At 43.9% G+C, this 22,032-nt stretch overlaps 1 protein-coding gene across 6 annotated transcripts in view; it reads right to left on the bottom strand.

Moving 5' to 3' along the window:
• The window catches only part of GLRA2 (glycine receptor alpha 2), a 979,311-nt gene that overhangs the window by 67,446 nt on the left and 889,833 nt on the right, over window positions 1-22,032 (bottom strand). The window lies entirely within an intron of this gene.

Here is a 22,032-nt window from a genome sequence, read left to right on the forward strand (position 1 = left end):
AAATGCAGCTCTACTGTGCAAGTACCACAATTCAGAGCATGAACCGGGCCTGTATGAGCTACGCATGCATATCTGACATAGGGCAACTTTAGATCTCTGTTAATAGGATACTTATTAGAAGAGGGCTACACCTGAAATCACGCAGTCATTGTTAACGGATACAGGGCCACATCACGAATTGGGCGGTATCCCAGCAGTATTATCACCAGGATACCACCCGGGCTAATAGCGTTACCGCCACCCAGTCCGGCGCTAAGAGCGCTGGATCAAGGGTTGGCCAGTAATGGGTATTCCCCATTGGACCCAATGGGGTAATTCTGGCGCAATTACCACATGCTAATAGCGCTGCGCTAACTGTGCTGAAAATGGATGTTAAATTGGCGCCTGCCAGACTTGTGATTGGGCGGACAGAGCCAGGACCGATCAGTGCTCATCCTACTGATTGGATGTCAGCTGGAAAATGGGCTCCTCTTTTGAGTATACTACAAGCCGCTGAAGTAAGAACGTGCATCTGAACACTCTAAGCCTAATGGAGAAGTTCTGTCTGATATCCATCAAGCTTGACTACATATCCCAGAATTCAATTTTTGTATTATGGATTTGCATCCCCAATAGTAAACTTGCCTTAGGGTGCAGGGGCTATGAACCAATGGCAATGATGTCAGCTCTACATTCCTTCTGACCCCTGCTCCTAAACTCAAACACTCAGGTGTCGACTGGGATTAGGCTCAGTGGGGGGACTGCCGAAAGGTGACCCCCTAGGGAAGTCTGGGGGGATCTTTCAAGGAAAGGAGAGGCATGGAAACCTGAATAATAAAAGTGCCACCCTCACTCTGGCATCAGGTAACTTAATATTGTCACTCTACAGCCCCAATCAAGACTGCTGTAGAAATGTTTTTATGTTTTTTTGGCGAGTCTGTAGTGTCCAGCAGAGAAACCTGCTTAAAAAGGTGCTCCGGCCATGCAGCAATACCAATAATAAGCCAACACAAAGAATCAAGATTAACTAACTTCCTTCACAAAATCAATTGCACAAACCCCCAACACGATACAGAAGGGCTAGATTGTTACACAAATAAATTTCCATCACCTCACGTGATGGCTACACAATCGTAAGATTGTCATTACTAATAAACAGTATATGCAGAAACAATATAACATGACCCATAAAAGATAAAAATGCAGAAGAGAGAACAAAAATTCAAAGCCTTGTGTGGCAGTACAAGCAATCTTTGAGGAACCCTGAGGAAGTATGGTGAGCGAAACACGCGTTGACCCCATAGTCTTTGCTTTGTAAATATACCATGGATGCATGCTTCTTTAATGGTAAAGCATATATAGGCTGCACACATTGTGCACTAGAAAAAATAAAACTCTTAGATAAATGCTTCTTCACTCAAAAGGCCAATGAAATGAAACCTAACTGAGCAACACAAACAATCATAAACAACCAATTGAATTGCCATATTGAGAATAGTTGTGCAACATATAGAATTGACACCATGATTGCTTGCAACAGTATGTTTACAATCGAGCCATCATACATTAGTAGCCGCCTGCTTCAAAGTGTAGGGCAGACATCAAGGGAGTCAGTCAGTGCACGTGCACAGCTGCATTGACCCTTCACCTTATCCCCTGCAGTAGCTAAACCCTTCACTTGTACTCGCCTCCCTTTTTGTACATAAACTACTGTCACTTGGTTTGCATCTTATTTTATAGAGCGTGGCCTCAGCATGCTCTATGTGAACTTCATTTAAATGCCCTTTGAAAGGAAATTCCACAATGTAAAACTGTTTGCAGTTAACAAAGCACTGCCTGGGCAAGTTGTCATTTCAGATAATTTCACATATTACAGCAGCAGTTGTTTTGCCCTGGGGAAATGTTGCTAACACTCCTATTTCTCGCGGCTAGAATCTGTACTGACCAGGAGCTTATGACTCCTTAAGCACCATTCCTGGGGGACAGTAGGACGCTGCTGTCAGCACTGGGATATTAATGTTCATGTACCACTTCCACTGATTTGCCCATGTCCAGTAGGCGACCAGGTGTAGGAAAACCACCTGGCACTCCCAACCGGACACAGTGCTCACTCACCAATACTGGCAGTGCCAGTAGAGGCAACATAACGGAAGCATTCCCTATTCATCTTCCTTCCCATAGCCCCTCCCCCACCCGCCTTCATAAATCTGTCAAATTACGCCTACAGCAGATGAATGAAAGTACAGCAACATGTGAGATTAACCAGTAGCACCCAGAGGGGAACATTGGAATCCTTACAGCGTGTCAGGATCCGGGCCGCACGGTCAATAATCGCTGGTATTGCCATGGTAATTGACGGCTCACAGGATTCCACTTGCCGCTCGAGTTGTGTCCCGCTTCTGGCAGGCACGCCACACCCCACACTACCTTTGTTTCCACCTAGATTTCTCAGGCTCGTAGCTGGACATTCTGGCGCAGCCATTTTGGCGCCGGCCGTTTTACGGTTGTGCATTCGGCGCAGCTCCCATTCACGTTCACCCAATTTGCTGCGGCCAACTGGGCACTGGAAGCTCCTTGTACTGAGTGTGTGGTGTTTGGCTTTAACATATGTCTACCAAACCACTGCATTTATCAGTGCTTAGGATGGCAATATATTTAAGCAAACAGTAACATCGCAGCACGAATTGGTCTCTGTGCCAGGATTTGACTGTTTGAAGTGCAATCCCAGCACAGACAGCGCCTGCCCCCAGGTCGCTGCGGCCAACAGGTCGCGCCTCAATGAAGGCTGCACCAAATGCACCGGACTGAAATGCCTGGTGCAAAATCGGATGCACCAAAACACGCCATAGCGCCTCAGGGTATGCATGCTCACAGCCTTATGTCCTCCTCCATCTTCCCTCCACCATCTCCTCCCCTCTGTATTCCGATTGCTTCGCAGCAAATGGAAGATGGGCTCAGAATCACCATGCTTTTCTTGTCAGGTAGCCATTAGTCAGTGGCCGAGTGCTAAATACCTTATAGTCCCATCCTGCTGGCAATATCTCCCCTTCACCATGGGTCCATAAGCCTGGGTACGGGGCATATAACTGCTTGTATTGCATGTGGGGGCTGTCTACATTTTGAAGTGTGTGTTGCAGGGCTGGATGGACCAGTAAAGGCTCACATGGGTGTGGAGGTGCACAGGGGTCCCTGCAAAACCCGCGGCAGGGTACTTATGCCCTCTCCTACTTTGATGATCCGCAACCCCGTTTTTACCTGTAGTATTTCTGCCATTGCCCTATAAGAGGGCAGCAGTCAGCTGTTTCATTACAAGAGATGGCAGAGATCGACTGCTTTATTTAAAATATGCAGCACAGCTCCCCCGGCCCCAGCTGTAAAAGGGCCTGCTCTGCCACACACGTCATTAATGGGAGAGGACCCCATGTTCTTCTGAGGTCTATTTATACTTGCGTTTCACTTTTTACTGGCAGATTCCAATTCCAATTATAGACGGTTCCATGTGTTAAAATCGTGGTAAAAATGGCTGCTGACACAAAATATTGCGGCAAAAAGGCTATGCTTTTGCCGCAGCAATCCATGTAAAGGATGCGGGGGACACCCCTGGACCAAAACCCCTGCTCCCCTTAAATGGTATAATGGGGTACACCTTTGCCGGGTCAAACCACAGCATTTTGCCACAATTTATTGCACAGGCGATATTTTTGCCGCAATTTTATCACTGTATACCATATAGATGGAAATCCCCATCCCATGGAGTCCTATCCATGGAGAGATTTTGCTGCTATTACCGGCTGTGCCGGTAATACAGGCTGTTTTCTGCTGTTAGTGGTCAGATTTACCCCAGCTCTGAGCTGGAGGTAAATCCTTAACCCCTACCAGCAAAATTGTCGTTGGCCGGTCTGGTAAAAGTGCCGGTAAACGTTTTCACTGTGTACTGGCCAACTCGTAATGAGGCACTCTCATTATAGCGTCGGTGGTCATTTGCAGGTCAACCCCTCATTACAGGATTACTGCAGAAATGGCAGTAACGCCAGGCGATTTAGAGGACTAGCACCTGCTGCGTTTCATTAAATCAGAATCCATCTGTAAAAATGTTATTGTGTCATTGCAACCCTCCTCCTGACGAGGGGAATGGGATATGTGCAGTAGTCGACAACCCACTTGAGTACACATGACTAAATACGACTTTTTTATGCATTACATTGTGATTACTTTCAACACTGTCATTGAATGTCTGTAATTGTCTCTGTAACAACTGTCATTGACTGCCTCTGTAAGAACTGGCATAACATGCATCAAGTGAACATTCTGTAACAGCGCCACAAGGCCTCCGGGCCGCTGGGTGCTTTATAAACCCAATTAAATCAATCAATAAATACATAAATAAATAAATAAGGTGGTGAGAAGCTGGGCAGCAGGGTGGCCTGCATTTTCAACACTTCCAAGGCCCTTATCGAAAAATTCCATGCCTTCTGTACAGGATAACAACTTTAACACGCTCTACAGACATTTTACCATTTTTAACACTGTCGCTGGGTTATTGGTAAAGATCGGTGTATTGCCAATATCATATTGCCCCTTGTAATTAGCACTATCAGTATGAAATGCATTTTTATTTCTGTGAGCATAGCCACTGCAATATAACAGTACCTTCACACGGAAAATAACACACACACAAAGTGTATATGTAAAAAACATTAAAAGCAATAAACATCACATGGTCTCGAGAGGATAGCTCAGGGGCAACGTGCTCGCCTTGGAAGCAAGACAACACGGAGCAACACAAGTTAGATCTCTTGGTCCGTGCTTAGAAACCTCTGGATATTAAGTGCGTTATAAATAACCAATTACCATTGCAACAAATAGATAACCAATTAAAATGCTAAAGTCATAAAATGTCATACATTCACATGAATGACAAAACTCCTATGAAATATAATACCCTCAAACGAACTACTTAATACTCCATCCTCCACCAAACTCACCAAATAAATTTGGCAACCGCGTACTACAACACCTTAACCGAGGAAGATCGGATTAACTCATAAACTAATGTCACCAACACTTCAGTAGTATTTATTAAAACAGTCTACATTGTTTTAATGTTACTAACAATGCTTTAATGAGGGACGTATTGGTATTTATTAAGTGCTACCTTAAAAGAACTTTCTAGCAAACAGGCAAAGCACCAGGGTAGTTGCGGGCTCCTATATTTTGGAATGGAGTTAGGAAAGATTTGGGAAGCCAAGGTCTCAATTCTGCTCTCAGGTGACCATTCTGGAGTCATCATTTCTAGTGCTCTTCATTTGCACATCAGTTCTTTAAAGATGGTTTGCACTAGTGTTGAATATGTGTTTAGACGAAACAAAATAAGCATTTATTTTTTCACGTTTACAAAGGATGTACATGCATGTCCCAATTAATTTGTGCGCTGCTTGGTGCTGGGGTGTTAAAGCATGCACGCTTGCATGTGAGGGGTGGGACTGTGGTACACCGTCCTTTCATCGTGGGATGAAAGGATTCTGGGTTTTTCACCGTTGTCATTTCAAAGTGAAAACTCGTCGAATTTTGTAGGGGGGGTTAAATAAATATATAGATGGGGTGTGGGTGTTCGGGAATAGTTAAATAATTAAAGGGGATGGGGATTCGAGGGGGAACTCCCCCCCCAAAAAAAGAACAAAAAAAATGAGTTTTCGTGTTGAAATATCAACAGAGAAAAACTCATTGTTGTTTCATCCCGCGATGAAATGACATGGAACCGGGACTGTTACTGTGCCTGTGCGCATGCACTACAGACGACATGTCGTCCCTTTGCAGAGGTTGTGGGATTGCATTTATCATCGCATGCCTCGCCCATGCACATGGCAATATGTTTCTAATGTGCATCTGCATGGTGGATTCAGAGGGCAATGAAGGCGTGCCATTCCTACGGAAGATGGATGCTTCTCCGAGATGTGATGTGATGGTAAGCACTTTCGGTTCACTTTCATTCGATGGGTGAATTTTTTATGGACCCCCCCCCCCCCCCCCCCCCGAGTATTTTTTACCAAAAAAACGTATCGAAATTGGGCCCCCACCCCTTTATTTTTTACCTATTTCTCGACCACCCTCACCCCTTATATATACTTTTCCAACCCCCTATATATTCCGATGAGTTTTTTTCAATAAAAGCTGGTCAAGTGGCACAGCGAGTAGAGCACTGGCTTTGACATCCGTGCAGAGCTTGCTAACACAGGTTTGAATCCCGGCGGGGCCAAACTCAGCCTTTCATCCTTCCGAGGTCGATAAATGACCACCACACACCATGGGTAATAATAAACAGCGCTCAGATACCTGAGGGTTCGTAGTGATATATAAATGCCAAATTATTATTAAATGTACTTTGAAAAAACATCGAAATTTCACCCATCGATGAAAGAACGCTATACTGTACTTTTATGCATTTGACCAAGTTCATTGCCTTTCTCTGTGCATAGAGGAGATGGGCTACATGTGACGCAAAGGCGCGTCTTTTGCATATGCTTCAATGCTGCATGCACGGGAAGACACATTGTGTCCCCTGCATTTATTTTGTGTCATTTGCACGACAGAGTGGAAAGTGAAAGTGTACGGTCATGTCAACTGTCCCTCACGCCGCCATTTTGTGATCTGTGTTGTGTATGTACGTAAGCAGCACTCGCTATAGCATTACTATGCATTCTAGCTGCACATTAGCAGGTGCTACATTGATACTGAATGAATAGCAATGGGGGGAATGAGAGACCAGGAAGTAGATCAGCACAGCATGCCACTGTTGCAATGGGGCAACAGCATGGTACAGAGCCATTACCGGGATTCTGTCCTCATTCTTCCATTTCCCACTGACATCCACATTATATGGGTCTACGTATTTACACATTAAGTATTGCTGTGTGCTTACCATCGGCTCCTGTATTGGCACCTCTGATTCCCTTCCAGGCATCTGAGGTCAATCGCTGTCACTGACCTTCCCAGTACCACAATTTCAGGTGTGGTCACGCATGCCCTCCAATGGTCACTATTATGCTTGCGGATGTTCCTCCGCAGCTCCTGGCATTGCATATGGACCTGAGCCAGAGTGTGCAGTGTGTGCGTGATGACATTCACCACAGCGCAGGTGCGCTCTGAGATCCTATTGCGCTGGTAGGCCCACAACTTGTGATGCTTAGGACCTGTGATGCGTGGTGCATCTTGACGACTCCCTCCAGCCGTAAATGAAGCTCCTCATTACTGAAGTTTGGCCGGCGAGACATGGCCCTGGTGGGTGGCCGGTGAAGTGGGCCATTGTAGGCGCCCGGCTCGTCAGAAGTTGGGAGGGCCACGGGTTAGGGCCGCAGGAGTGGGGCATCGATTGTACTGGAGCGGGGCAGGATGAGGATGGAAATGAAGTTACTCTGGATCAGGCCAGGACGGTTGGTGGCAGCTGTGGCTGGATAATGGTGCCAGATGAAAGGGTGGGGACGGGAATGAGGAGGGTACACAGAAGTGAGGAGTCAAATGAGCAAGGTGTGTTAAAGTTTGGGATTGATGCACAGGGGCACTGAATCAGTGAAGGGGGTGGCAGAAAAAAGCAGGAGGGCTAGCTGCTCTTTATTGGTGGTCCTTGAGTGTTAAAGAGCAAGCTGTGGGTGTTTTTTTGATTAGGGCGGGTGAGGTGAGGGTAGGTGGGAGATCTGGAGATGCTGGGCCTTTCTGGGGAGGGATGGTGGTGGTTGAGGTCCTGGGAGGGGTAGGAGTGGGCGTGCTCACTTTGGGGGTAAGGGGGATCTGTTAATAATACATTGGGCCTCATTACGAGTTTGGAGGAAGCCATGCTGTTCTTAGCAGTATGACTGCCTCCAAACTCGTGTCCGGGTCCCAAAAAAAGGGAATTACCGTACCATTCCGACTTTTGCGGGCCCGGTAATTCCCTTTTCTCGGGACCCGGACCCGGTACATCCCCATTCCCATTCGAGCCCCCATAGGGCTCAATGGGAATGGGGAGGATGGCAACAACGGACCCGTTAATGACGGGTCCGTTGTTAACATCCTGGTCTGCTCGCGGATGGCGGTATGCACGTCTGGTCTGGCCCAGACGTGCATACCACCACCCGTGAGCAAACTCGTAATGTGGCGGCCCGGAATGAACGGTGCCGGTACCTTACCGGCACCGTTCATTCCGCGGCCGCCAGCCTCATATTAGGCCCATTGTTTTCCAATGTATTTTTATTGCAAATTTTCAATTTGACCAATTCAGCTCAACATATCGCACTAAAAAGCAACATACAGAAAACAGGGAAATAATTAAAAAAAATAATCATACCCTCTTGATCTTCCTCCCACACATACATTGCTTAAGGGATACTCCCCTTCAGCTTTCGGGTATAGCATTTAATCTCCAGCACACAGGATACCTCAATGTTTACCCCCGTGGGCCGAATTAAGTGTTAGACGAAGGAACGCCCAAAGCTCCCTCACATTCCCTCTTTCGTCATTTCCCCTCTACATTTCCTTTCATCTTTAATTTTTCCCTTTTACCGGATTTTAGACATCTAGAAGTCACACTACACAATCACCACCAGGTTATCATTTTACACTGGTCCAGATGACGACTCCCTCTAAGTGAAATCCCCCGGAGTATTCACATGATAGCTTTAAACCCAATAATCATCACTGTGAAGGGTGTTCCTCATCTTCCCTTCTGGAAGGGTTCTGCGTTCTATCACCATCCACCGTTTTTCTCCCTTTTTTTCCTTTCTTGTACTCCATCCCCTCCCCAACCCTTTAGCTCACCCTTTCCTTTGCTACTTTTGCTCTCGCAGGAGTTCCTCACTTTCTTATTCCTCAACATCACCAAAACTAGCAAGAAATAGTTGAGCAACTTTTCCAAGAAGGGTACCCTCGTGGGACTTTCATTTGAAAGCTGCTCCTTTCAGTTGTGGTTGGAGGTAACATAATAGGATACAAATTGAGGATCAATGCATCGTGTGTGTTTGTTTACCACACATGTGTGAATGTTAGATCTCCAGTATTGCGCGACTGATGTGACCCCAAATATGCCACATTATTTTCATCGGGGGAAAACTGGTCTGATTGCGTGATGCGACATTTACTCTCTGAAGTGGTTTTCAGTAGATTTTCTTCTGTACACATAATGACAACAAGGCAATATGCAGTCGGTCTGGGGGCCTTCACGATAGGACACCATTTGGACATCAACGCTAATGGCCTCCTCTTGAGATTGACAAGAACTTCTGCTTTCAGACTAGGTTTCCCTGTGCGAGAAAAGGCAATCATGCCATATGAAATTTCAAATGAATGTGCTCGATTTAATAAAAAAGAAAATGTGTTTTTAAGGAAAATGTCAATTTTTCTGAATATTTTTATTTTGTATTTCTTTTTTCTGACAGGTCAACAAATGCTCCCGCCACTCTTTCATTGGGTCTGCGCCACCCCTAAATCACAATAGAAACTGGACCTTGTGCAGGCCCCGGCTACCCTGCTGTTATGTAGGTGGTAATGGGGTGCCTGGATACTATTCTTTCTGGGGTTCGATTTCTCCCTGATCTTATTGGTCCCTATCCAGAAGTGGCAATTATGTGGACTCCACAATTAAACTATTTGCTTTGGTGTGATGATGGAAAGGTCACCTCGATTGGCCTCTAAAAGGTATTTTTCTGAAAACAAAGGGATATCTGACTACATTGGAGTCCTGTGCAGTGATAAAGCCACCAGGGAAATCGCCGCCAGGGGGCGACATTTACCAAAAAATGCACCCTCAGTAAATTCAAACACTTTCCTCAAATATTCCAAGATTGGAGTTTATAATATACAATTATACCCTTCCCAGAATATTTGGAGAAAGTATTTTAGGGGTCAGGAGAAAAAGTCGCCTACCTGGCGACTTTTTCCAGGCGACATTATCACATGGAACCGTTGGGGTTTGTGAGTCTGTCGCACCCTGCAGTTTTGTGTAGGTTGGCATCTGCCAGAAACTGGATAGCACCACTAAACAACAGACAAAGTGCGACAAGATGCCTCAAAGATGCTGTCGGCATGTAGCCACGACAGAAGCAGTGAAATATTCTAGGCATTAAGTGATGGCATTCTAAGAGTGTACATGTTGACAGAAACCAGTTTATCTGATACACAGAGTAGCTTGGCTAGCTGGCTGTGATGGTGTCCTCACACTGGAAGGCTCCGGAAGGGACTTACCCTCTGGCGCAGATCGCAAAACAAAGCCCGAGTGTCAGATTCCTGGAATAGTCACGCTTGTGCTGCACTGAAGCCAAACACTGACTTGGGCTCACCTGTAAAATATAGATGGGAAGCCCCTTTGTTTTTTTTGTACAAACGCCGCATAGTTGCCAACATGACCTGCTCCAGTCTGTAGGTGATTGTCTAGCCCTGGTAGGATTCTTTGCATTCTGGGACTTGTAGTTCTGCTTCCCCATTTTACAACTCGGACTACAAGTCCTAGAATGCAACAGAAAAACCAGGGATGCGTAAGTGCTTACAGATTGGAATGGATCATGTTGGCAGGGTCTCTTTAAAAAAATCACCTTAAGGGGGTATTGTGAAGAATTGACCTGATTAGACACGTGAGGTAGAGAAATGTTATGCTGCTGACAACGTCACCAAATTAAGCCATGTTTCTCCTAAAACTATTCTTCAAGATTTATTGTACAGGATTCCTTTGTCCTTAAAACTGCAAAAGCACTAAGACAAGGTAACACAGGTTCAAAAAAGTGAGCTACCCTGGCAACAAGAAAACTCCATAGTTTCATCTTGTGGATAAGTTCCATTGTCCAAGAGTTGCCTAGACGGTTGCTGAAAGCAACCTTTTCCAGAGATGTCTGAACAGCACTTAGGCTCAGCTACCATAGAAATGTGCGTAACATTGTTACCTGATAAAAGGAAACAGCCTGCTACCTTGGAAATCCCTGTGACACAGCATGTCTATCAGGGCAGGGGCCACTGCAGAGAATGGACACATACTATTCACGATGGAGTAGACTCAGTTTTCCCTCTCAGTACTGAGCAACCTTGTAAGGCAATTGGAAATGTGGCTTGGGAGATCTTCAGACAAGTATCCTGGGTCCCTGCGCCCGTATCGCCTTGCTAGGAAGGGGAGAAGGAGGGGACTTCATATCCGCCTATGAGTGACGCAGAGAAACATCATCACTCCACACTTTTTAGTCCAGTCCAAGCTTGTCCAACTCTGGGCCTCGAGTGCGAAAATCCTGGCAGGTTTTCAGGATATCCCTCATTAATATTTATGAGGAAAAATGTGCACGAATTTAGAATCAGTGTAGGGTATTCTGAAAACCCGGCATAGATCTAAGAGGAAAGAATGGTGCTTTGCTTACGTGTTGGCAGACCCTAGCCCAACAAATCTTCTCAGCACCACCACACAAGCATACATGAGTACTAAACACAAAGACAATTAATACTTTTATCAAACCGTTGAGGAAATTAATACAAATAAACATAGTAAAGGATAAGGCTTCCACCACCAAAAAAGGCTGTCAATAACCAGTGGCTGAAATGAACACATCTACTATGAGGCAGCATTCACCCCTTTCTGAAAACAGAGAGGTGAGAAGAGGTCCCCTTACTTGGGTCAAAATCCACCCGGAAACATGCGAAATAGTAGCAGGACTTATGGGGACAGGTGGATTCACATACTCACAGAGACGAGGCACTTGTGGGGAGTTTTTATTTTGCCTTCACATAACATTTGAAATATTATGGCAGTTGCTAACAAAAGAGCTCCCACAGTAATAGCTGTGGTAGGGAGGCAATACTGCGTGGAGGACGCCTACCGCACCGCGAGGCCGTGAGGCCGGGCGCAGCGAAATGACGGATGAAGAAGGGAGGTCCTGTCCTATTTCTTGAAGAGTACTGGGTCATTTCTGTATACAATGCTTAAGTGCAAAAGCTAAATACAGAATCCATTATTCTAATTAAAACTAAAATGTCATCTAATATGAATGGGTTTGACGTGCGTTGTGCTCTGGGCTATCATAATGTCTGTACTGATGCCTGCATAATGCATTCTTTAAGAGGCTAACAACTCATTACGGTCCTTTGTCAGGGATACAGGCTGCCTGTTTTATTAATATGTATTTGCTCTTTCTGGGATTTCATTATACATGACTGAAGGGAAGCCGATGCAGAGAGTATATCGTAAGAAGGGTGCTTGTAAATACCTGCATGCCGCCACTTTGGGTGTCATCACGAGTTGGGCAGTAGCTCTTAAATGCGGCGGTAACGCTATTACCGCTGCATTTAAGGGTCCGCTCAAACATGAGAATGGCAGCATTTAGCCCCAGCTCTAAGCCGACAGTAATTGTGCTGAAAATTCCCAATGCGTACGTTTACAGCCCAAACCGTGATTCGGCGGCAATACCGCAGGACATGTGGGTGGTAACGCAAATACAGTTGGGCAGTATCCGAGTTGGAACACCGCCCAACTCGTGATGAGGCTGTTTGACATTCACCCTGTTTCTTGGCTCGATAGGAATGGTATTTTTCAAGGGGGTGTGCCCAATACCAACATCATGGATTGGTGCTGAGTTAGGAGCTCTTTAAGTACCAAGTTACCCAGTGACCATGTTTGACATAATCCTAGCCTTGTTGAGTTAAAGACACCATTCACACTGCAAGATAATCGTGGCGAAATTACTGCTCTGCAGTTACAGTACTAGTGAGCATCTCCATTTGGCCATGGTGCTCACCAGTTCATGTCTCCTCCAAGCGTTGAGTTTCCCCGATGGCGGTTCCTCCTGGCGACAGAGAAAATGTGATCCTTTACATTGTGTTGATCTGTGTTCTTCGATGCAACAGTATCACTGTCACGTCATTGCCTTGAGTTTTTGTCAGATACTTTCAACGTTGGCAGCTATGCTGTCACCCCTTGAGTACAATTATATTTTCTTTGTTTTATTTCCTCTTAAGAGGCAACGCTGATGGTTCGGCTGTAGTTATTCACGGGTGCTAAAGGCGATCAGCGGTGGGCTGACCCTCTCGGTAATGGCACTGTTGCTCGCGCGCGTTAAGGGTCCTTCGCTTCACTCAGGCCTTTGTTTTGGGCAGTGGACCGTTACCGAGAGGTTCGGCTCACAACCTCGGGGCTTATCGCCTCAGTAGAGAATGTTATGAACTCAAGCAAGTTGCTTTTCTAGTTGCCTAACAGTGAAGAAACCTGCTGATTGTTCACTTGACCCGCTCGCTTTGGCCTGCCCTTTTTAGAGAATGTGCCAAAATATACTCCAGTGTATCCCTAACTGCTTGCATATGCGCTCCATGACTCAGACACTAATTGGGGTCTCCTCTTTCAGGCCATATTCTATGGATGCCATGAAGCTTGAAAAATGTAAGGACAAAGTAGTGGTCAATACATTGGCTACTGAGTTGACTTTACATTTAACACATTAGGGTCAATCAGTGTAAAATCAGCAGCAATCCACAAGAGTGCATGGCTTTGGTTGACAAGTAGATCTAATAATACATCACTGATATGGGGTACAGGGTCCCTTTGGAATGAGAAAGGGTTGTGACAAACCCATGGGGCAGGCTCTTGGCATCTTGAAACGTGTGCCATAAACGAGGAATGCCCACCCAATGTATCTCTGTTATAGATTTAAATGATCCACCAGGGCAGTGTCATTACACCGCCATAACATAATGAGTTCGCTTTTAGGAGTTGGCAGTGATAATCAGTGCACAGTGCAATGGTTCTTGTTCATGGTCACACTTTTCTTTTTTACAGAAAGGCTTTTCTGAGGTAAGTACTGTGTGAAGGACGCTGGTGCTCCTGAACATCAACCAACGCCTTGGTAGTGTTCGTAATGAGTTTTATCTCCTAGGATGTTTGCTATCACTTGTTTTCCTCCTTTTTTAATTGTGTTTCAGTTTAATTAAGCCTTTCACAATGTACAAAAAGAAGACACTTAAAATGTAAAGAAAGATATATACAGAAAAAAAGGTACGTTGGTCCACATAAACACATGACTAGAGTACTAAAATATCAGATCCATTTCATCAAGGCTATACACAAAATATCGATGATCCTGGCATTGATGCCCTCATACCAACCAACTACAAACCAATCACCAATACCCCATTTCTTCTTAGGATACTTCACAGGGCTGCATACAAACAGATCCTTGAACACCTGACTATGTACAATATCCTTAACAAATGCCAAACGAGTTATTGGACCAGGATCTGGTACGGAAACCGCCTTATTGGATCTCAAATCCAGTATGCTGCAAACTATAGACAGCGGACAAATAGGACTCCTCGTGCTGCTAGACTTGTCTGCCGCTTTTGATTTGATAGACTATGCACTACTGATCACGAGACTTAAGGAAGTGGCAAACATTACAGACAGTGCGCCAACTTGGGTGAGATCTTTCTTGGAAAAAAAGAGTAATTTTGGTCTGTAGTAATATTGCAGAAGCCAGCCCAGTCGACCTTCAATATGGAGTCCCTCAGGGGGCTTGCCGCTCACCGTCCTTATATAATAGATTTACCGTTCCTCTGTTCCAGTTGCTCCAGGATAGGGGAATACGCTTTGCTAATTATGCAGATGACACGCAGTGCGTCATCCCCCTATCAGGAAAACACAAAGGGGATACATGTGCGATCAATGAAGTATATGGCCTGGTCCACGCCTTGGTGCTAAATAGCAGATTAGCCTTAAACAATGGAAAAACAGAATTGATGGTGGTAGGTACAGGTATCAGAGTACAGAAGCTGGGCCTGGACTATTCACACTTTCAGGTGGCAGGCTGTAAAAGTACCATGAAACTGAAATTTAAAACACTGGCGGTCTATCTGGATCAAAGCCCAAATATGCAAGCCCAAGTCAACAGCCTGGTGTCAACAGCAGCATACTATGTAAGGCTTTTATTCCAGATGCGTCCTTACCTGACGGAAAAAAAAGCTGTGCGACATTGGCTAGGGCCGTTGTCAGCACCAAAATCGCCTACTGATAGTAGTCTTTTAGTCGGGCTAAGTAAAGGTGATTGTGCCAGACTACAAACAATTCAAAACAGTGTTGTGAGGACAAAGGTAGTACTAAAAAAAGAGATCACAGATCAGAGGCAAGAAAAAAACTACATTGGCTTCCCATTGACGTCATCATAGAGTGTCGCCTGCTGCTAATAACTCACAAATGTCTAGTCCACAGTACCCTACAGAAACAATAAAAAGGAAACCTGTGTCGCGAGCCCTCAGATCCAAAGACCCCAACCTGCTGGTGGTGCCAAGATCTAAGCTCACCAGGGTCAGTAAAAGTGCCTTTTTTGCCGCTGCACCAAGAGATTGGAACACCATTCCTCTTGACCTGAGAGAAACGAAATCACTTGACTTGCTCAAAAAGAAACTTAAAACATTTTTGTTTAGACAATTATATGTGCTGTGAAACGGGCGGCTTACGGGGGCCCTCCAGTGTCTGTCGAGTTGTTATGACTTTCATTGGGACATTGGGGCCGGTGTAAGTACACATGTCAATGTAAATATCAAGTTTTGGGTCATCAAGGGATGTTGCCTTCTCATGCAAACATAGTATCTATCTAAAGCTTTTTATAAAGGATTTCTCCTGCTTTGAAGCACTGGGGTAATAGGTGGTATTACCACATGTAATCGCCCTCAGTGTATCTCTACAATGCACTGTGGCCCTGTAATCTACCAGATCTAGGATGGGTTCCAAGTGTTTGGTAGGCATGGCAATATCCACTGAAATGCACACGTGAAACTGTTTTTTGATTGTATTGGACACAGGGATGGAGTAAAGACATGTTTGTCTAGATTCTCATTAGTCCATTTCCCCTTGCATCAAGAAGGCTGTAAAATGCATATTTTGGTTCCACGCTTTCCAATAGATCTGCAGAGTGCACCTTGGAAGATGTAGTTTCTGGCTCAACATTATCTGCCATAAAAGTGTTGAGAAGGGTGAAAATGAGGTTTACAGCTGCAGGTTTTCCGCAGCTTTGAAGTCATACCAATGATATATAGAGCGCTATATAAATCCCTAATATCATAACATAACAGAAAGACCCAGTGCATCTTGGGAGATGTAGTTTCGGGCTGGATGATTTCCAGTATCACAGCATCAGGGAGTTTGAAAAGTTCAGATCCTCTTTTCAGGTGTTTTTCTAGTTTAGATGAGCTCATCTTCCAAGTTGCAGTTTCTGGTTGCAAGGTAACCAGCCCTCCACATCCTGGTAGTGGTGCACTGCGAATATGAGACCCCCGTGATTGGCTGGTGTTTTCAGAGGCAGGAAGCCTGCATTGCCTGTTTCACCAATCACATTGGAGAACGGGGAGGAGAGCGCATGGGAGCAGGCTGCAGTGGGTACCAAGTAAACAGTGGTCGGAAATCGATCCAGGGTAAAACCCCAACAGCGCCACCTAGGAGCAGAATTGCAGGGAGACATCTAGGAGAATAATCCGAGTAGAGTAGAGCAAAATTCCAGCGAATGCGTTGGCACATAGCCCAGAGAATGATAGCAGGACAGCTAGGTGTAGAACCTCTTTGGAGCACATGGGAGAACAATCAGTGGAAAGAGCAGAACCTCTTGGGAGCACATGGGAGAACAATCAGTGGAAAGAGCAGAACCTCTTTGGAGCACATGGGAGAACAATCAGTGGAAAGAGCAGAACCTATTTGGAGCACATGGGAGAACAATCAGTGGAAAGATCAGAACCTCCTTGGAGCACATGGGAGAACAATCAGTGGGAAACCTAAGAGAAGAATCTTAGTGGCACTCCTAGAATCCGTATAGTAGAAGGTAGACAGTCAATTGGAATGCAGGTAAGTGAGGCCCATAAACCAAATAAAAGGCCAGCCATAGCACGGCATAACATGGCAGGAAAAGGCACAACAGCCATAACAAATAAATAATTTTAAAGTGATAGCAAACCACGAAAAGCCAGAAAAAGGCAAAACAATGTGGTTCTTCCCTGCATTATTTCCACTGGACTCAATTTCTCACTATGCCATGGTCAAAGTCTGCCTCTATCTCTGTCTCTCTCTCTTTCTCGAAGGTATGCAATTGGATACTGTAGGCAGACAAGATTGGGGAATTGGTCAATGAGGGGAGTGGACTCCTCTTATTATCCTAAAGGAAGTGCTAAGGGTAATAGAGGGTATGAACTTTTGGTTCGTAGAAAATCTCAGTAGCATGATCTTATTTGCAGAAAAATCCAACATAGGGTGTGACACTTTAAGAACTCTGTACAATGTATGTTATGTTACGTCAATTGCCATTGACATAACACACAACTTCAAATGGTACGGCCTTGCCCTTCCGAGGATGCGTTGTTACACATCACTGAAATTCCAGCAGAACATGGACAGAGGGCATGTTTGGAATGGTAAGCATGTGAACTATGTCCCAAATGGGCATATAATGTTTGATAATTGAAATCTATGGAGTCCGTGTGATAACTGTAGAACATGAAATATTGCTCTTTCACGTATTTATTTATTTTTCATTTGTAAAGCGCACCAAACCCGGAGGCACCAGGGTCCTTACAGTAAGGGTATTTAGCTTAAATATAGTGCAGAGTAGATACAAGGTTAGTTCAGTCAGTTCTGATTCCTACGGTTACATGTAATACATGCAAAACTCCAGCGTGATATACCCTGAGGTACGACTCATGGATTCCTCCATCCCTAGGTTGTCGTTCTTCCTCTCTGGATGTTAGCAATAACGTAGACTGGTCCCTACATCTCCTCCCTCCAACAAGTCTTGTGTGGATTCCCACAGGGAGGTCCTCTGTCACCGGTACTTTTTGGTGTCCATCACCCCCAATTGCTGAAGATCATTGACCTTCATGACCTACCACTTTACACGATTCGATGCTGATGATAGCCAACCCTTCCTATGCATCACACACAGGCACATCCAATAGCAAGCCCTGAAATGTGACATGTCTGCCTTTCACTCCCTTATGCAACAGGGTTTCCTAAACGTAATGGGCGCTTTAAGTCCCACGCGCATCCTGTTTCCGCCTATCACCATTAGCATCGAAGCAAATAGTCTGAGCATTATAAGTGACTTAAATGAACTCAAACACCATAACTGGTTCTGCAGTAAGTCCATTCCACCACTAGCTTCCCCTACCCCAATGCCTGCACCCTAACAATCTCCAAAGGAAAGCCTAGTAACAGTGGGCACTACTGACCAGATATCAAATGTCAACTCTCTAAGTGGAATATTAAACACAACCGGGACTTGAAATGGGTTACATATCATGTACATTATCCCAAAACATGCTTTCACACACCAATTGTACAGGTTACGTCAATTGCAAATAATGTTATCCGGTACTTCTTTAATTTTCTCTAAATATCCCTGCAACCATACTCAACTGTACCCTCTGTGGGATCTACACCTGGGTGCCGGTGATGGGCCACCTATCAAGGGTGAGGGGACAGTGAGAGGCTGACCCTATTGCTCCAACATACATTTAAAACCAGAAAAACGCTGACCCGTGGAACACCAAGGGGTTTCTCAGTGTATCCCCAAATGCCGTGTTCAAAGCAAAAAAGCAAGGACTATTTGTTTATTTGTCCTGCTTTGTGAACAGTTTCCACTCAAATTCTCTTAGTTTCTAAAACATGTGTACTCCATTGGTGCACATATATCCAAATTGCAGGAAATGTTTTTTTATCGATTTTTGATTTTTGATAAAAATTCTCTCCTAAAAATTATTTTAAGAAAGGAAGGGTGCCCCATAATTGTTGGGAAACCCTTGAACAATGTTGGCCAACCGGTTTCAGTGGCATATTCGGTTTAAGCCACTTTCTTCAGGACCTAGGATGCTGCATTTATTAGAGGACATCCATTCATCTAGTATCTGGCTTAAAACATGTTACATCGCCCCATCCATGGCACACATAACACCCACTCCAGGCATGGGGTGGCCTCTCTGCTCGTGGCAGTTAGTCCTTGCCTGCTCGGTAAAACTGCCAAACTGTTTGCCAGCCGCTCGGTACAGACCTGATCTTTAAGAGGCAGCTTTACCGAGCAGGCAAGGACTAACTGCCATGAGCAGAGAGCCCCCCACCCCCCAAATTTCGAAGTAATTACTTTGTATTACATTACCCCAAAGTCATTACTGCCAATGAATGAACGGGGTATCACAGGCAGCTGGAGTGAGGCCCCTAATGTAACTCTATGCCTTGGATTAACACAGCCTGGATCATTGGGCATACTTAGGACAAGCCTAACACTGCGAGATGAACGGGCCATAAATCCTAGTCAGCGGTCTTTCCATAACCCGTACCCAGACCACTGTTATGTTGCGTAAAGTGGCCTTATATAGTGTCCTTCTGCCCTTGACTTTGTTGTGCATGGCTTTGTAAGAGAAAATGAGGGGTGTTAGTGGGATAATGGGAGCGGCAGATGCAAAACCTGTGGTTGATGAGTGCAGGTCAGAGGTACCCAACTCCTCATTGCTGTTCTGATTCTATGGGTTAGGCAGTGACACTTGGGAATGCCATTCAAAAGGGAGAGGCCATGATCTGATAGGTTGATGCGATGTGGGTCTGGGTTAGCTAGTGAAGCGGATGTGTGTGATAGAGTTAAAGAGAAGAGGCTAGTTGTTCCTTGATTAAAGTTTTTTTTTAATTTATTTTTCATTTGGTTTGTTGATGAAATCAACCTTTCATATACACAAGAACATTTTACAAAATTACATTTACAAAGTTACATTTAAAAAACAAATGTACATTGTTGCTTGATTCAATGATTAAATAAATAATCACATAAATGCATTACACTAGTACCTTAACATTTTCTGAAAGGTAAATACCTTAATTTTACATAAAATGTTTTCTAGACTATTTCAGATTTAAATTTCTACAAATCCAATTAGAAGCAAAGATGTTCGTAATTTGACTTTTGCAGGGTTTCCTTCATTAGTGTAAAACAACCATAATTCATTAAATCACTTATTTTGTTGTTTATAGATTAATATTTCCTCTCTAGTCTGTTTTCCTTGTATCAATGTTAACATGCAGTATCAGGGATTCAAGATAATGTACTACTGCTTTTCTAACAGAAAGTCTTGTGCTGGAAAATATGTTTTGCCATATTTCATCAGGGTCTACAGGTCTATACAAATTAAACAGTTTAGTAAAATACAATTGTCACTGTGAGACTAATGCTGGTCAACTATGTTGTAAGGTTTTCTTCTGAGAGTTGTTAGTACAAAAGCAACAAAAGTTTAACTCCTTTGGTGTCAAGCCTCTCCTAGCCAATATATCCATTTTATGCCACAAATTTAGTCTAAAACGTAGATACTGATGGCTAATTTTGGTGAAGGGCATTTTACCAAATAGTCTGACATTTGTCTCATTTTCTTGAAACGAAATAGCAGTGTGTCAAAATCCTTATAAGTGGTACATTTTTCGCGATTCCATAAAACGTCATGCCGGTACAATTTTGCTTTCGCTCGATTGGGGTTCATCAATAAAAGATTTAAGGACATGTTTGCATCTGCCAAGGCATTTAAAGCACAGTTACGCCATTTCTGTGGGAATAATTGTTTAGATGTTATCAAATGATGTGCTACCACGCTTAAGATGTTATTTAACTACAAATTTTCCACAGTACATGAACCGATAAAGACAACAATCCTAATTCATGTCACAACATGGGTAGTGGGATGCAGTTTGGCAGTTTCATCACACACTTCCAAAATCGTGCTTAAAGCTCATCCCAATTTTCCTGTGTATTGTGAAGTGTTGTCTAAACCCTGTATATCAATATTGGGACAACTTTTTGCCGATAAAACATCATAATATGACTGTATGAGAATTTGCCGTATTTATATACCAAAATCTTAGCTTGTGAGATCAATGTTGCCTGCTTACAGTTCAAGTTTTGTATATATATAACATCAGACATAGAATTATGTATGATCATATCTAGATATTTATATTGTGTTAGTACTGATAATTCAATGTTTTGAAAATTCAATCTATATTTGATGGATTGAGTTTTAGTTTTCTTTTGGCAACTAGGACCTGTGTTTTCTCTAAGTTGACAATTAAGTTGTTTATTTGAACATACACAGCTAGGCTATTTAATAGATTCTGTAATCCCGGGTGTTTGTGATAAGAGAACCAGATCGTCAGCGTATAATAACCAGGCTATATGTTGAGCGGCTAGTTTAGGTGTATCAGATAAAGTTGCCAAGAAAGATTCTCCCAGGTCCAAAATGAATAAATTGAACAAAATAGAGGCCAATATACAGCCCTGCTTTAAGCCTCGCTTGGTGTTAAATGAAGCAGAGAAGGCCCTCCATTGTCAGACGTAATTGCATAGAAGTGTTTGTATGCAGACGTTTCATTAATGAGATGAAGGATGTAGGGCATCCATAGCAAAATCGTTTTGCATATAATAGTTGTCAATCAATAGAATCAAAGGCCATCCGGAAATCAATAAAGGCTATATAAAGTGGCTGTTTCCGGATGGCACTTTGTGATTTTAACATGATCAATTTAATAATATTTGGCACCGTACCTAGGCCTGATACAAATCCTGATTGGAATCGGTCCCTCTTGTTCATCTTTAGAGACCAATTGTGGAGCTCTCTCAGAATGATGCGACTAAATATTTTCCCGGGAGCGTCCAGAAGTGTGATGGGTCTGTAACTTGATGGCTTACAGCGATCCCCCTTTTTATAGACTGGTAAAGTAATGGATTGTTTCCAGGATTGAAGAATGGTTTGAGTACAATTTATATTATTGAACATATTCAGTAAAATATCAGCCCAGATCTCGGGATGTTGTTAGAGTATTAAGTTGGATAACCCATCGGGTCCTGGGGCTCTCGATCTACTTGCTTTGCTAACATAGTACAGTATATCATCTTTATCAAACACGAGATAACATTTATTGATGTCATTAGTGTTAAGGAGAGGTTCTGAGCTTTCTGGTAAAGAATATATCTTAGAGTAGTATTCAATCCATTCCTGTTCTTTAACAGCATTGGATTGTATAGCTACTTGATGACCTGCTATTGTTTGGTT

Source organism: Ambystoma mexicanum, chromosome 7p (assembly GCF_040938575.1).
Source record: "Ambystoma mexicanum isolate Mex_15411 chromosome 7p, UKY_AmexF1_1, whole genome shotgun sequence".
NCBI classification, from domain to species: Eukaryota; Metazoa; Chordata; class Amphibia; order Caudata; family Ambystomatidae; genus Ambystoma; species Ambystoma mexicanum.